This window comes from Andrographis paniculata, unplaced genomic scaffold (assembly GCF_009805555.1).
Source record: "Andrographis paniculata isolate CXL003 unplaced genomic scaffold, ASM980555v1 Contig86END, whole genome shotgun sequence".
NCBI classification, from domain to species: domain Eukaryota; kingdom Viridiplantae; phylum Streptophyta; class Magnoliopsida; order Lamiales; family Acanthaceae; genus Andrographis; species Andrographis paniculata.
This window is the reverse complement of record NW_026137624.1, coordinates 2153077-2166221: the sequence shown is the minus strand read 5'-3', so window position 1 is coordinate 2166221 and position 13145 is coordinate 2153077. Positions and strand designations below refer to the sequence as shown.

Here is a 13145-nt window from a genome sequence, read left to right as displayed (position 1 = left end):
ACATTCAAAACATCACATCAACACCTATTTATATCACATCATACAACTATTCAAATTCAAAATTTTTACTATTTAAATCCCAACTTAAAATCCAAACCTAAACAAAATCACCAATTATTTTTTATTTTTGATAAATAAAATTAAAAGTTTATTGATTTTTTGCAGATTAGTCGCTCCCCATTTAATTTTTGTCGCGTTTTCTCAGCCAACCCTCACACAACTCATCATCATTCAGCTCTCCCCATCTCGCCCACCAGCCCGGTCGTCGTCAAGCTCTCTCCATCATGCCCACGAGCCCCAGTCGTCATCGGCACATAGCTATTCAATTTTTCTGCCCTCTCTCTCTGCGGAGAAAAAAAAAAAAAAAATTTATTACCTTTGTCGAAACACTCTTTGTTCAAGATCGTCGCTGTCCTCAGTCCTCTCGTCGTTGCTTTGCCTCCTTCAGACACCGGCTTTCTCTACTTCCCCAAGTATATGGTTGGGTACTCAACATTGCCTCGCAGTCGATTCTTTTTAGATTAATTGGTGTTATTTTTTGGGAATTTTAAATCATGATACTATTTTGTTGTTTTAGTATTTACATTGTTGTTCTTTGTGTCAAGTTTAAATAATCGATTTAGTGTTCTTACATTTTGGGAAATTTTAATTTCACAAGATAGATACAATTTACAAATGTGGTTCAATTTAAGTTTTTTAATATGGAAATGTAGAAATTGGAGAGGAGGTGCAAATATTTAAAGGCATCGACAAGAAAAACAGAACAATTGGAGACGAAGTGGAAAAAATTAAAAGAGTTCAAGATCAAAATGTTTTTTCAGTCTCAAACTTTTACACTTCTGCCTGCAAAGAAAGATTTTAATATGTTTGTTTTTATTTTTTTGTTTCCTTTTTAGAATAATTTATTGTAGAATATTGTGAAATGCAGGTGCAACCTGATATTATCATTGTTTTCAATATTTGCTTTTCATTGGTTACGCAATGTAAGTATATATATATATATGCATACATACATTCTACATATTTTCCACCATTAAGCTTGTAGTCTTACATGTTTGGATGATTCTTTTAAGGGACACAACCGATGTTATATGCTCCACAATATTTATCACAACACGAAAACAGAGTGTCTTACAACCAAAACTGGTGTCATAGGTGGAGGGTGCTTGTCGTTGGATCTATGCCTCATGTGACTGGTAGAGCTGATCCTAGATAAAAATACATGTGCAGATTACTTTGAAGAATCATCACATCTTAGCCAAGATAATGTTGATGATCATTTCATCAAGAATGCTTGTGCATATTTATTCCAACTTCGATGTTAGATTTTCAATTAATGTTTCTAAATTGAACCAATACTTCTGTTATGTAGATTCACTCCCGCAATGATTCATTTTGTGGCAAATTTGAGATAGGACATACAACTTCAGTAGCCTCTACTCATTGAAAAAATTCAACATCAATCCGAGACCCTTTACAATGGTTCATCAGTATTACAAAAGAATTCATCTGCATATTTAGTAGAGACATCAGAGAGCAATTTTTCTCCTCACACTCACAGCATACAAATACACATATATACACATTTTCTCCTTACACTTTGTTCACCATATTAAATAAAATAAGATAACATATTGAATTTTTATCATTTACAATAGAAAATCAACAAGAATGTCTGACCCTTGATGTTCTGTCCACAACCTTCATTCAAAATGGCTTAGCATCCATAACCTGAAAAAAAAAAAAAAAAACTCTAGATATGCAAAAGTCAGCCTATCAATTTCAATTTCAATACCAATTATACAAATATCACATATGCAGAAGGCAATCTATTGAGACTAACCCCAAATTTAGGATTAAGATTGCTTTACATCAATTACTAGTTAATGTAAGAAATAAAGTGCACATCACTAAATTTTTCTTACCTTGGCACTTGAATATATTTCAACACATAAGAATTTAGATCTAAAAGTCTATAACATCTTCAAAATTTTCCAAGTCCCCAAGAGAGATTTTCCAAAAGAGAAGCTAGAATTCCAGATTAATAATCTTAATAAAGAGTCTATGTACTAGTATTTGTATTTCATTCTGATACATCCAATGCGATACACATAGCCAACTGTAGTTTTAGGCAGATCAAGTTTCACTACCCGGAAAGAGTAATATCAAACATATGAGGTATATTTGTCAATTATATAACTAGTAATCAATAAATCATAGACTAATGATGCTTATGAAAGAAACAGTTTTTAAATTAATAATAATTGCACTTACAAATCGTTAACAAGATCCTAATGCTAATACAACAACTTCATTCCAAGTCCATCTCCATCATTCCAAAGTAGATAGTTATGATTTGTGATCTCCTGTAACATTACCAACTTTTTGGGTGCTATTACGGACTGATTAAACCTATATAAGTGTAGATATTACTATCTGTGCAAAAATACAATAATTCATTTCATAACACTACAGATTGCAATATAAAAAATACTTTAAGTAATTCAGTGAAATTCATAGCATTTGTCAAGTTAGGTAGGCATTGAGTATGTATGTTTGGCATTGAATTAAATGCTTGAATCTATAATTACAAATGAAATAGAAAGACAAAATCCAAGTATAAGAAGTATACGATAAGATCCAAAAGAAGTTTGTTTTTCTTTTTTTCAAAAAAGCATAACTTGTTACAGGGTTGTTTGATATTGCTGCAATTGAATGACATCATCTTCAATGTATATTTCATTTATCGATTGTTGCATAAGGAATAATCTATTTATAGTAATATAATATAAGATAGAATAATTAAAAATAAACAGCATTAATGCATCTTTATCTTAGCTAAAATATTATTTATTATATCTCAGTTTACTTGTTTTTTTTCTTGAATTTTTTTTTCTAATCCACTTTTGGGTCTTTTACTCAAACGTACACTTACTTTTGTTTCTATCCCCTTCACTTGTATGTTGCCTACTTTCTCCGCAGTGCTTCCAACTCCTAAGAATGATTGAGTATCTCTCACACATGATCTTTCAGACACAACATTTCTCTTTAGTAAATGTTCATTCACCCTCTTTGTGGTCTTAACAAATATTTCTTTTACAATTTCATAGGTTTCTGAAGCTCTTATTACTAGTTTGTTGAAGAACAAATTAAATCCTTGCATCTCATACTCGACTCCTTTTTGGATCATCAACATTCTATTCTAAGGAGACCACCCTCTCTAACTTGGCACATTTTGTCCATTTTTTCATCATATATTGTTCTGGAATCTTCATAACATTATGAGTTGTTGACCTGTCGCGCGGTCAATCAAATATTTCACCTACTCCGTGATCATAATTTAATGTAATATAGGGGAAGGGATCGTCTCCACAGGGATTGTGTGATTCACTCTTTCGTATTCTAATGCAGTAAATAAATGAGGATTTTTCTTTTATTATCTAATGAAAATAAAATAACAAAGCAATTAAATTAAGGAGAGAACTGACTATCAAGGGAATGCCTGGCTCAAGGGATGATGCTGGCACTTGTGTTCTATCATTAATTCTATAAAATTAATTCTTATTAAAGTATCAATAAATTGGTTATAGTTATCAACAAGCTCTGACAACCAATTTTTCCTTACAGTGTAGGTAATTAAGGTACGACCGTTAACTACCCCTAATTAAGCAAATAAACCTAGGTGCACCCATAAGAATATTGCCTAATCGCATTCCAATCTAGAAAAACCCAATTCAAAACAATTACTACCTAAGAGGAGCAATTAGATTTGATTGTCTAACCCCCGGAAAGGAACTATTCAACCCGGTTGTCACCTATTCAAGTGCGAATACAATTACGGATATCCTACTTGAATTGACTTTAGATTATTAAACTAATTTAAATACCGGTACCAAAATACTCAATCAATCTAACAATCACAAACGCTATTATCAGAATTAGACAAATATTGATAATCAAAAAGAACTTTTATAAAGAAAATCAAGAATCTCCAAAACAAAAGAACCAAAACATTATCACCCCTCAAACCAGAAAAGTATCTACTCCATAATTAAATAACAAAGAACAAAAGAGAAAGATGAAGTCATAGTGGGAGGGAGAAATCTTCTTTGTCGATTTGCTCCTGCGCGATCTATGAATCTGTCAGTCTCCTGCTCCTGTGCGTTTCTCCCCTAGCCGTTCTCTTTTCAAATAGGCGTATCTCTCCCCCTTTTATTTAATGTTTGCCCTAATTATTTTGTAGATGGGCTTTTGGGCCTTTAATTAATTTCTCATATCAAGAGGGTGTAGTTAGTCATGGTCATGACTAACTAGGTTGTGCAAATCTGAATTTTTCTTCATTTTTTCTGCCAATTATGCCAAATTTGATATTTGCCCTCTGCACACAACAAATACATAATTCGCATATAAATTAGGTAGAATCCAATCAAAATCACCCAAATATTGCATATGATATGAATATAAAATACATGTGATTTCCAACTATCAGTTGTGAGGACTTTTAACGCATGAGAAAACAGCAACCCACCAAATTCAAACTTCTTACAACTACAACAATCATTGTCATTTTGAGAGTTAAAACTAAAAACATGTTGTTTTGTTCCTCCAAAATAACTCACATGATAGTTTGAAATTGTTTCATGTGTGTGACTAAGGACACCTACGCAATTATAATCCTTCCGAGTTCTTTTTGAAAACCTTTGAAAATTTCAGGTGTATACACGCTTGCCGCATGTTTCAAGAAGTGAACAAACAAAGAAAGGACCGGAGCACTTGTACTTTCTTTGAAATTGGCTGTCAACTCTTCATACCGGTGAGATTCAATCAAATTTTCGAAGCGTTCAAAATACTCGCAATGGGTTCTTAAAACTAACATACCTTTTGATAACACTGTTTATACTCTCACTACATTGTGTCGTAGTGATATCAACACAAAAGAACTGACGTCCATATACCAATGCCCATTTCTCTTTTACTCTGAACAATTTTTTTAACCAATCACTTTCTAAGATATCATACTTTACTAACATTTTATTCCATTCGTGCAAAAAACTCATATTCTTCTTCAAAGTTGTAGATGCATCTTCCAAAGTCATGTATAAAATCTTTATGCTTTTCAAAAATTCCACTTAAATGTATTGTAGCATTTTGATATATATGCCGAGTACATAATCTGTGACAATTTTCAGGCTACGTTGAAGCCAAAACATTTGCCATAGCATAGCATGGTCTTGATTTGTCAGAATAATAATAGACTTTTTTCCACCCATGTTGCTTGCAGATTTGTCAAACAGCCATTGAAATCAAGGGATTTTCTCATCATATAGAAGTGAAGCACAAAAAATAATCGTCTGTTTATGGTGATTAATACCAATAAACAAAGCAAGAGGCCCACTTATTCTATTCTTTCTATATTTTGTGTCGAAACTCACAACATCTCCAAAATCATCATAGTCTGCTTTCATTATGCCATCAGCCCCAAATATATTAGTTATCATGTCATCTTGATTCACTTGAATGGAATATGAAGAATTCAAATCTTTACTTTGCATCCCTTGCAAATACTCAAACACTTCACTCATATCTCCGATTTTCATATCTTTTGTTCTTTTTGTGCGCAAATGATTCTTATAATTTTGCCTAGCAAATCCTAAATTGTCTCGGCCACCGGCTTATTTAACCATTAGACAATGCAAGACTTTTGGAGTAAGTCCCACACATTCTGCCATCTCAATTTTTGCGGCATGAGCATCACCTATCTTTCTATGCAATCTATGAAAATGTATTTTCTGAGGACTAGCAAGATGATGCATATGTTCAGAATGAACTCAACTACCTCATATTTTGCATTCTTTTTCAAAGAAATTTTCATTCGAGCCTTGCACTCAAATTTTGTTATCGGCCGTGGAGCCTTGACATTGATACTAATTTTATCTCCTCTCCGCTTCCCTTTAGCACTACACGAAAATAATTTGTAAGTTATCTTACCCTCTTTATCTTTATGTAGCTTATGACTTTTCATTCCAAAGCCCATTTATTTAGCATAAGCTAAATAATATTGATACTCTTTTTATTTTGTATGAAACTCCATTCCAATATGAGGAATTGCTTCTGCTCCTATTCTATTTACATCAAGAATTTCAAACTCATTTCCACATTCTCGAAGTCTAATTTACGAGATGATGAATAATTTATTCATCTCTAAATTATTAAAATTTCATATCCTGAAATAAATAAATAATCATACATGTATATTACATTAATAGACATATTGGTAAAAGTGAAAGTAAAACCTAATGAAATCAATAATTGAATACTAGATCAAATAATTCAATACAATCCCAAATAAAATCATAAACCTCTAGGTAAAACAAGCAAAAGAACGTATCTATATTACTACAAATATTCCTTGCTTTTTAGGAAAATTAAAAGACAACTAGTGCAATATATCATCCACTGTTTCTGGGAGGCCAACAAGTGAGGTAAATAATTCGAAGGACATAGCAAATAACCAGACATTCCATAAGGTGAATAATCAGAAGGCCACAGAAAATACTCAATCAGGCCTAAAGGTGAACAATCATAGTAGAAATTGCATTTGAGCCACAATGTTTTTTGGATTCACTCCCACCAAAATCTGAATAAAACAAATACAAAGGTCAGACTACTACTATAATAAACATCACAAGATCTAAAAAATTCACAACATTTACCTCGCGACTTGACCTTTTTGCAGTAGCTACTAATTAAGCAGTAGGTTGTGCCTTGTTTTGCTTGTCCTGGTTCTTTATAGCTCTCTCAAAGCTAGCAGATTTATGATTATTGTAGTAAAACTCAACGCAATGCACTAAATTTCATTATCTAAACTATTAATCCTATGTCATATCTAAATATCAAATTATTTCAAACAATATAAACCCTAAATCAACAAAATCTATTGAGTAAAAAAATAATAAAATTTAAAAAATAAAAACCAAAATGTAACAAGTCTAAATCAATCGTGTTAAAATTAACACAATACACAAAAAAAAATAAAAAAATCCAAACTTAAATCCCAAATCAACAAAATTTGACTGAAATTGAAAATAATTCTGAAAAAAATGTTCCAATGATGCTGTTGCCACGGGGCTGGCCGGCCGGCTACGGAGCTGGCCTGACCAACGACGAAAAATTTATCTTTTTTACACTTTTTTAATGTCAAAATAAACTGCAGGTTTTACAGAAATGAGGAAAGAAAGCCAACCACGGGGGCTGCTGGGTGAGCTGGGGTGGAGTACGGGGACAGGGACGACGAGGATGAGGACAAGCTACGCATAGCAAAAACAATGAATGACTACGAACATGGAATGAATGGACAGAGAGAATGAAAATGGCAATAGCGAAAGAGAAATAGAAGGACCGATTTGCAAATATTAGTAAATTTCTAAATTTATTTATTAAAAATAAAAAATAAAGAATATTATTAAACTGACATGTGTCATTCTCCTATTGGGTGATGCTGAATGGGACCGAGACTCTTGATGCCGAGGATTTGAAGCCATGTTTAACACCTTAATCCGCCGGAGAAGTCATCGGAGATCGAAGTAATCGGAGTTCCAACTAGAGGAGATGACAAAGCTCTGACCTGTCTTACTCTATGGTTATTGTCAGTACACGTTTGTGACAGCCAGAGCCTGTGGGGGTATTTTCCAAGATTAGCCATTGTAGAGGAATGAGTTGAAGGAGTTTGTGGTTGTTTTAGTTTTGTAATCAGGGTTTATTATAGTAGAATATTTCTTGGACTGTTATCTCCATATGTAGGTTGATTTATAACCAAAACGTGTTACTAAATACCTTGTCTCATTTATTGCTTTGGAGTTCTGCATTTATTCCGTCAACAAAGTGTTGTTATTAATGTGACGTAACCATACTTTAGGGAGTTGGCCCTTTGTTGGTGTTCGAAGGTGTTTTTGTAGAGCCCCACTTTCCAACATCTAGCATCAGAGTAGTGTTCTAGAAGTCACTAGTAAATCTGTTCATAATTGCGAAAATGAAAAAGGAAGGGGGTTCAACCTCACGACCTTCATTGTTCGATGAAACAAATTATCGAAATTGGAAGAACAAGATGGAAACTTTTTTGATGTCTCAAGGAGAGGACATGTCTGATGCTATTGGGTTGGCATCTTGTTGTCAAACAAAAACCTTTCAGGGAAAGGATATGCTCCCATAGTTGGAAATTCTTTACGACTTTTAAGAACTTTCTCTTGGAACCACATAAATGCACCACAATGGCGACATATGATATCTCGTTCACCCGAGGAACAATCTTTGAGTTGCATGTTATCTTAGGAAACGTGGTATAACTGATACAACTATTATTTTATATATATATAAGTAAATGCATATTTTATTAAATTGTGTAAATATGTATATAATATTATATATAATAAATGTTAATTTTATTTATTAATAAATATATTATATTTTTTATTTTAATATAATTTTATTATCTACACAATGATATATATTGATATATTTTTGTTAAAATTTAATTTTAAAATAAATATTTTTATATAAATATAAAAAATATGTATTTTTTTGTTCATGTGGCGGAAAGAGAATATGATGTGGACATATGCAAATGGACTAAAAATATAATTAAAAGATAATAATTATATTTTCTGATAAAAAAAAGATAATTAATTGTTTTTAAAAAAGCTTACCTATGTTTTCACGAACGTTCGCAAGATTTGATTCCTCCGTATTAGAGTTGTGTTCCGGAAAAGTACTTCATACAATTGTATCATCACTTTCAGACCTACCTATTTCAAATAACAAAAAATAAAAAAAATAAAAAAATCTATATTAAAAATAAAAAGAATAAATGGAATTTAATACTTTGTGGAATATAAAACAATTAAATTTTATAAACTAAAATAATATTATACGTTAATATCAACAACAATAAATTAGAATATTATTACATAATCAATACATTCATCGACACACACATAATGTTGTTGTGATGATCCAACGGGCAAATATAAATCTACATTCTGTAGAGAAATACCTATAAATTTAGTGTGTTGGTGTGTTTCTTTTGATGAGTTTGAAAAAAATTTTGTTTGGGTTTGATATGAAAATAATGTTTGATGGGATGTTTTGTGAAAGGAAAAAATATATTTTTTTCGGAAAACCCAGAGTCCAAATAGTACAATTTAGAAAAAATTATGCTAAAGAAACATATATGTATTAGCAATAGAATCAATTGAATGACAATAATCACAAAATTAGTATAAAAAAACATATATTAAATAATATAAATTTGTGAAAGTAAATTAATATTATTAACATTTTGATATTATATGAAAGTATATTATTATAAACATCAACTTATATACCTCCTACATAGATTCTTCTGAAATATAAATATTTGTATCCAACTGTTCACGAAGAGATTCCAGTTTTCTTTCCTCTATGATGTTAGAAACAGAAGCTTCAATTTGAATATTGCAAGCTTCGCAAAGCCTGTAATATTGCTTTCCGATGTTGTCAATAATATTTCTCAGCCTAGCATTTATATTTCTATTATATTCCTTCACACGCATCTCTCTTCTTTTTTTTAATCGAGCAATTTTGTTAAAGGCTCATGCCGTATCCATCTGTAAAATAAGAATTCATTACAAATTTAAAAATTTATTAAACATATTCAATTTCATAGCAATGAAGTGACTAATGTATAAGATCATAGTTTTTATGGGTTGTCAAATGCTCCGTCAACTATATCAAAGGACAACCATAATTTCATCTAAAATAAAATGCCAGGTAACTGGTCTTCGGGCCATGATACATGGAAAATTCAAACGACAGTCAAGAACTATTATAACTATTCATTGTTCTAAGGAACTCCAAAGTTGTTATTTTTATTCTCATGTCTCATATAGAAAATTCCATAAGAGAATATAACCATTCTTGTGCAACTATAAAGGAGTAAATCGCAACATTTATTTATTTATTTTTATTTGGTTCTCTTTTAATTTATTATGTTGATTTAATTATTGCATACATATCTTATTAAACATGGTATTCATTAGATAGTGGACATTGTCGTTTGAAGAAGCTAACTTGATTTTTAATTTTATGAAGGAGACGTTTTGTATATGCATCTGAAAATGAACTATATATGTGATACCTTCATGGTTTTCTTTGCAAGGTGTAACTATTAAATGCACTATGTATTTTCTGAGCTTCTAATGGAATAGCCACTCTTATGTATGCATCATTTGTTTTATACATTGGACATTTGTTTAAATCTTTGACTATAACGGCTTAGCAGGCATAATTAAAAGAAATTCAATATTTACAACATGAAAGAACTCATTTGTACTTGCAACTATAAAGAATTAATTGATGTAACATTTTTTTCACACTAGAATGAAAAAGGATTCTCTTGGCTGAAGAGATAGTGGCCAGAATGAATGAATAAGAACACTTTATTTTATTTTTTATTTTTTCATTGATGTAAGTTACAGGATAGTGAAGGCTAAGTTATGGTAAAATTCTGTCCTACGACAGGCATGGACCATGTGTTCTAGAATCCTAAAGGAAAAACAAAAGGATCATCCCTAATTTATGAAAGAAAATCGAAATTACGAAATCCCCATCCAAACAGTTCAGTAAAATTTATGAATATGTCTATTGTATTGAACAACAAGAAGAACCAAATTGCCATACATAACTAAAAAATGAGCTAAAAAATATTAAACACATCATATTCATTTAATGTAGCCCTTTGTTCAAACAACAAATCAAGCAAACAAATAAAGCAAAAAAGAAATTATTTGCATATACAAATAGTATCTTAAGAAGAAGATATGAGATATGAAAGTTCATCATATATAGGCAACACGTGCAGATAATTAAGTATCATATATTAACCCAAAATAAAACTAAAGCTAACAACAACCAAAGGAGAATTGCAGTCTCACCATAATTTTCTCTGCAAGCAATATTCTTTGAAGAACTTTTGTAATGGAACCAAAACATGACATGAATTGCGAATTTAACACCCACCAACTCTTTGCACCTCTAGAAATCATCCTCAAGAGAAGACTCCCACAGAACAGAGAAAAACTAAGAGAAAGATAGCAACCGCACGATATATTTTAACTTCAAAGTATAATACTTCAACATAGACAGTTTCCTTTAATATATTTCATAGCTGTTCAACTGCATGAAAATATCTAAAAAAAGATTTTTTACTACCTAAAACATACTCCAGGTTATTGATTAGATCTCTGCAACTACCTTAATGATTTGATATACAAAAATTCATCCTAAGGTGTTGGTTTTAAACCCCTATCAAAGATAAGCAGTTAAAAATAATGAGTAATTTATAAGTTTGACATTCCATCTGATAATTCTTTTCAACAATTAGATCAATATGAAAGCACAAATGTGGAGCAGTAATTGCAGTTAAAAACAATGAGTAATTTATAAGCTCGACATTCCACCTGATAATTCTTCTCAATAATCTAATTAACACGAAAGCACAAATGTAGAACAGTAACTAAAGAGTTTTGGGTGCTTTCACAACAGTAACAAAATAGTAGAACAATATAGAAAATTAGGTAGAAAATAATACAAATAACCTTTCAATTAGTGTAAATCGTTTCCTATCTTTCCAGAATCCGGTGTTGGTGCGGGTGTCAACGGGAGGGAGTGACCACATGGCGGCGCAACCCAATCGGCGAAGTGTGCAGTGCGGCAGAGATTTTTTGGTCGGAGATCATGATTGCGAAAGTCTAGGGCTGTGCGGCGGCGGTCTAAGAAATCAGGCTGTGAAATGAGACGGCGGTTTGAGAAATCGAGTCGCGATAAAAGGTGAGGGGAAAATTAAAGAAATATAATAAAAAGGAAAAAAAATTGTATACCACCACCACCACCACCACCACGTGGCAGAACAGTTTAGTCGGTAAATATATAGTATACTAATCGGGTTGCCATGCTACGCGCGGCGTGATTTTAAATTTTATTAAAGTATTAAAATTAATTTTTATTATTAAATAAATAACTTTTTAATATAAAAATTATGCGAATAAATTAAAATATTTTATAGGATTAACATTTAGTATTCTAAAGATTAGATATTGATGGATTTTATCGATTAATATAGATATTATAAAAAATGAGTTTATATACTCTATCCGTTCCATTGAGAGGTTTCGGTTTATTCTTTACATCTAAATTTTTTAATATTAGTATTATATTGAATTGTATTAAAAAATGATAAAAATACACATATTAGTATTGTATAATATAAAGTAATAGACATTTGTATAATATATTGTAAGTTAGAATTGTATTTATTATATTAGGTAGGTAGTAAAATTACTCTCCCGTCCCAGCTAATTTGTCTCATTAGTGTAGCCACGAAGTTTTAGATATTGTGTAATTAGTAAGTAATTAAGAAATGCAATAGTGAAAATAAATATAGATTAATATTTAAGATGACTATATAGTTATTAAAATTAAAATAATTATAAATTATGAATTTTAAAATGTGATTAAAGTGTATAATTATATGTCCCAAAAAGAAAATGACAAATTATATGAGACAGACGAAAATAGAATTAAAGAGTTGACAAATTAAGTGAGATTGAAAGAGTACTAAATTAGGAAATGATAATTTTTTTTTTTTTTTACTGACGGAAATGAAAAATGACAATATTTCAATGGGACGAAGGAAGTATAATATTAGTGATGTCTATTCATATTTTTATATATATAAAATATTAATTGTAATTTAGTTGGAAATAGTATGTATGAACAAACTCAAAATCAAATTTCATACCTGCAATTGTCATTTTAATTTATTCTTTTAAACCGTACTCCCTCGGTCTTACTCGAATGTACTTCTTTGGGATTTTGTAGTATTAAAAAATAATAGTATTTTATTGGTCAGTGAAAGTATATAAAAGGTTTTTGACGTTTTTTTCTCATTGACTTTATATATAAAGTAATTATACGTGTAATAATATGTTTTTAATTTAATTAAAAGTTAAGAGTATTTTCGTATTAGTGTATGATTACTTTTATTAAAATAGAAAATAAATACTTTAAAATGAGACAAACAAAATCGGTAAAAATTTTACTTTTAATTAGAA

General features: G+C 30.7%; 2 long non-coding RNA genes across 5 annotated transcripts; one reads left to right on the top strand and one right to left on the bottom strand.

The window, feature by feature from the left end:
- Nucleotides 1–211: 211 nt before the first annotated feature.
- LOC127242281 (uncharacterized) lies at nt 212–2279 on the top strand. Of its 2 annotated transcripts, none has more exons than XR_007836760.1 (3): nt 212–480; nt 929–983; nt 1074–2279. It is a non-coding gene; the product is annotated as an uncharacterized LOC127242281 (long non-coding RNA). The 2 variants fall into 2 exon arrangements; XR_007836759.1 differs by having other exon boundaries at nt 212–485; nt 1074–1196.
- A 3992-nt stretch (nt 2280–6271) lies between these two features.
- On the bottom strand, nt 6272–11834 carry LOC127242282 (uncharacterized). Of its 3 annotated transcripts, XR_007836762.1 has the most exons (5): nt 11631–11817; nt 8703–8801; nt 7834–7973; nt 6714–7673; nt 6272–6637 (listed from the first exon to the last, which is right to left on the bottom strand). It is a non-coding gene; the product is annotated as an uncharacterized LOC127242282 (long non-coding RNA). The 3 variants fall into 3 exon arrangements; XR_007836761.1 differs by having other exon boundaries at nt 6714–7973; nt 11631–11834; XR_007836763.1 differs by lacking the exon at nt 7834–7973.
- Between the last annotated feature and the right edge of the window lie 1311 nt (nt 11835–13145).